Below are 5138 nucleotides of genomic sequence, written 5' to 3'. Positions count from 1 at the left end.
ACACAACTAGAATATTTTTCCTAGGTAATAAACTATGTATCCTTTTGAAATAGTTACTGTGAAACAACCTTTAGAACATCCAAAAGGAATGACATATTCTGTTCCAGAGATTTTTTTGTATGTGGCTTCTCTTTGACACCCCTTAGTAATCTATTGCTATCTCTCTTTTTCCTTGTTTTGTTCAGCCTGATGAATCTCTCTTCTTCACAGGCTTTAAAAAATTTATATTAGTGTTCGTCAAGAGGGAATCTTGTAATGAATCCATTATTAATAAATCATTAATATCATTTTTAATGGATCATTAATATTTGCTGTCTAGATATCTGACTTTTTGTGGGTTATTTTCCATATTTTTATGTGATCATTTAAGCCAGAGATGGAAAATAGATTTCATTTCATGTTCCACATTCAAATAGATGGTAGTGGCATGCTAGATTGAAATAAGAGTTGGAGATCATGTGTTCTTTAAACAGAGAAAAGTTCTATGAGCATTCAAGATAGTTGAGTGGGTGGCTAGTGATGACAAGAGTGCTACGTATTTCCCATTTTGATTGAAACTGTAGTCACTATTGAATATTTTCCTGTTGTATTAATTGAATATGTCCCCAGGATACACTTTCTGGTCTAGTCATGTAAACTTAAAGAAGTATCTAGGATTTCTAGTAATGGCTTTGTGGTCCTAGACTGCAATATATTACATATCAGCATTTATTGAATGCTGACTCTGCATTAGGCACAGTTTTAAGTTGTTTACAGATCTGTTAGTTACTGTTATTATCATCACTGTGCAGATTAGGAAACTGAGGAAAGGGGGTTAGGTAAAAATATTTCCACTTTTTTCAACATATACTTTCTTTAGATAAAATTTTTTTGAAGAATAGAAGGCTATCGAAGAAAATTTAGGCATCCTATACAGGGGTAAAGAGATTGTTTTAAAAAGTTCAACTCTTTCAAGTTATTTTATTTCAATAGGTCATCATGGCTAGGAACCAATTCATTTGCTGTAAGAAGAGGTGGATGTGAGTCATAAAATCACATTTAAGTCAGAAAATTGGATTTAATTCAGAATTTTTCTCCTATTACATAATCTGTATGACAGGGATAAATGAACTTGATTTAGCTAGATTTAGAATTAGAGTTGTTTTTCTCATCTATCAAAAGCATGGCAGGTTGATAAGCTGGATATCATCAGCCGATGATCAAACATGTCAAATGAATGCAGAAAAAATGAAATAATTTGTGGAACTGTATTTTATAATTTATTGTGTTGATTCCTAAGAAATGAACTTTATTTACTATAAAAAATATAATAAATACACTTTATTTATTGCATAATAAATGAACACTTTACTGCAAAAATATGGCATCGAAATTTGGAATTTTATCTACTTTACCAATCGGGTAAAGTAACTTTTAATTATACTGTATACTTTAAGAAATGTATTAGCCATTCTACTGCAATTGTAAAAATATCTCCATGCATTAAATTAAAAAATTCCTAATTGAGACAATTCTAATAAATTTTTAAAAAATTCTTCAAAACTTCAAATATTTCATGTATGATGATATTTCTGATCTCATAATAAGTATAAAACTAAGAGATGCTTTTCTGTGTAAGCAGTGATGGTTAATATAGTAGCTACCGGGTTTTCCATTTTAGTTGAAATCATTGTATTTTAACATCAGAAGTTACATGTGAAGCAGTAATTGTTATAATAATTTAATTACCCACTTTAAATAACTTTATAGTAATGTAGTTGCTAATACATGCTGTTTTTTCTACAGAATATCATTGGCAAGATTACATATTCATTATTAGCTTTGAGAAATTTTATGTACACAAGGGTAGTGAAAGAGCATTCCAAATTATTTATTTTAGGCTGAGGCCTCATTCCTACAGTGCTTTCAGCAGTGCTTTTGGCTTAGAAGATGGTATTCTCAGGCAAATTGCTTTCTATAAAAACTTCCTTTCTATATTGAAAGGCTGAAGGAATAAAATAAGGGAAATCCCTTCATTTTTGTCAGACAGTGCAAAGGGAGAAAATTCTCTGGATAAATTTACTGACAATTTTATTTAATGGTTTGAATAGAAATTAAATAAATGTTTAAGAAGTAGTTTAGCTAGTTATACACTTCATTTAGACAAATAATACAATCACGTTTTTGGCATTATTGGAAATAACACTCCATTTAGGATCAGTAATTTCTAATTCTGATCATGCAGATTTAAAGCTCTGTGACTACGTTTTATCATTGGCCAAGTCATTCATTTCTTAAATGTTCAATTTATCCAATTTATAACTTTATAAAATGTATAAAATATAGTTAAAAATATATGTACAACCTACTTCATGACAAAATAAAACGTCCCAAAGTATGCCACTCTGGCATATTGGCTATTTCAGTTAAAGGAACTTAAAAAACAGATTCAAGAAAAATGCTTGGATCTTCCTTCTGTTTCTTAAAAGCAGAAGATGAATTCCCATGTGAAAGAAGTCCTCCCTCTATGATATGGTTTGACTTCGTCCCCACCCAATCTTATCTTGAACTGTAGTTCCCATAATCCCCATGTGTCATGGGAGGGACCCAGTGGGAGGTAACTGAATCATGGGAGTAGGTTTTTCCTGTGCCATTCTCATGATATTGAATAAGTCTCATGAGATCTGATGCTTTTATAAAGGGTAGTTCCCCTGCATGTGCTCATGCCAGTTTCCATGTAAAGCCATGTGTATGCACCGCCTTCATCTTCTGCCATGATTGTGAGGCCTCCCCAGCCATGCAGAACTGTGAGTCCATTAAACCTCTTTTCTTTATAAATTACCCAGTCTTTGGCATGTCTTTATTAGCAGCATGAAAACGGAATAATACACTATATCAGAAAAAAGTAACATTCTACATACTGGGTAAGATGGAGACACATAAATATCTCCAATGTTCATTCACCAATATGCTATGTGTTTATGGAGTGAAAAGTGACTTTTAAAACGTTTTATGATCACTCGTATAGGCATAGGAAATAAAGAGTTTTCTTCCTTCAGAGGTTTCCTCAAAATATCACCTATTTATAGTGTAATCTTCCCTGATCACTGTATTTAAAATTGCAATCTCTTCCTCTTCCAGATATAACCACCTCAGAGCACTTCTTACTGTCTTTTTATGTATTTCTTCTTCATATTTATCACCTTCTGACTTATATATTACAAATATATTTGTTTGTATCTCTTCACTATATTTTGAACAGAAATTTATTTTAATTTAACTTAATTTAATTTGATCTAATTTAATTTAATTACTTTTTTGAGACAGAGTTTTACTCTTGTTGCCCAGGCTGGAGTGCAGTGATGGAATCTCAGCTTACTGCAACCTCCGCCTCCTGGGTTAAAGTGATTTTCCTGCCTCAGCCTCCTGAGTGGCTGGGATTACAGGCACCCACCACCATGCCCAGCTAATTTTGTATTTTTAGTAGAGACAGGGTTTCTCCATGTTGGCCAGGCTGGTCTCGAACTCCTGACCTCAGGTGATCTGCCCACCTCGGCCTCCCAAATTGCTGGGATTACAGGTGTGAGCCACCATGCCCAGCCAGAAATTATATTTTTCTGTGTTGTTTAATACTGTTTCTCCAATTTTTGGAAAGATGACTGGCATCTAATAACTGCTCAATACATATTTTTTAATAGATAAATGAGTACATGATCAGAAAATACCTAATGTAAATGGGCAATCAAGATATAGATTAAAATATGTGAATGTTCACTTTATTGATGTATTGGCTTTCAGTTCACAGTGATTTCTGACATACAACATATACATTTTCAGTTACTAAAATTTATCAGAATTGGCTGGGCATGGTGGCTCATGCCTGTAATCCCAGCAGTTTGGGAGGCTTGAGACCTGTGGATCACCTGAGCCCAGGAATTCGAGACGAGCTGGCCAACATGGTGAAACCCCGTCTCTACTAAAAATACAAAAATTAGCCAGGTTTGGTGGTGCCACATGCGTGTAATCCCAGCTACTCAAGAAGCTGAGGCAGGAGAATCACTGGAACCCAGGAGGTGGGGGTTGCAGTGAACCAAGATCGCACCACTGAACTGTAGCCTGGGCGACACCTAGACTCTGTCTCAAAATAATAATAATAATAAATAAATAAATAAAATTTATGAAAATAACCTTTTTTTCATTTTTTTCTATGATGACAAGGTCTACATTATTTAAAAAAAGCCCTAGGGACATTTCTTATCATATATTAGAATGGAAAATTTAGTATATGCAATCAAGTTGGTTTCATAAATACATTTTAGAGAAAATAATGACTAATAACATAAACACAATACATCCCAGATTAATTTAATAACTAAATGTGTTGTTTATTTTTATTTTAAAAATAAAGCAATTATAAGAAAAATCAAGTTTCTGTATATCTGAACTCTTTTCACCCCTTAATTTTATTTTATGCAATTACCTTGGAATAACAGTCACTTTATTTTCAATTCTTGGCCCCTATAAAACAATGCTGTAGGGTTGCGTGCAGTGGCTCACGCCTGTAATCCCAGCACTTTGGGAGGCCGACGTAGGCGGATCATGTGCTCAGGAGATCAAGACCATCCTGGCCAACATGGTGAAACCCTGTCTCTACTAAAATACAAAAAATTAGCCGGGCATGGTGGTGTACGCCTGTAGTCCCAGCTACTCGGGAGGCTGAGGCAAGGGAATTGCTTGAACTTCGGAGGCGGAGATTGCAGTGAGCTGAGATTGCACCACTGCACTTCAGTCTGGCGACAGAGAGAGACTCCATCTCAACAACAACAACAACAAAACAACAACAACAACAAATGCTGCAGTAAATATCTTTGTATATACACTATATACGCTCTTACAAATTGGTATCCAAATCTTCACACGTTTTCATCAGGGTACTAAAATAAAAAGACCCCTACATATCTGCCAATATTAAAATGTGTCACTATTTTATATTTGAAGAGACTAATATGATAGTTCTTAATCACTTTAATTGTGATTTTCTTGACTTAGTAAATTTAAAAGTGTTTTCATGTGGAATGTTTATCATTTTGGGTTGATCATCTGTGAAGGGTCTAGTCATCTATTTCCCATTCTTTTCTATTGAGTTTTATACATTTTTT

This window comes from Cebus imitator, unplaced genomic scaffold (assembly GCF_001604975.1).
Source record: "Cebus imitator isolate Cc_AM_T3 unplaced genomic scaffold, Cebus_imitator-1.0 Scaffold305, whole genome shotgun sequence".
In the NCBI taxonomy this organism is placed as follows: Eukaryota; Metazoa; Chordata; class Mammalia; order Primates; family Cebidae; genus Cebus; species Cebus imitator.
The sequence above is the reverse complement of the archived record's forward strand: the minus strand, read 5'-3'. Positions refer to the sequence as shown.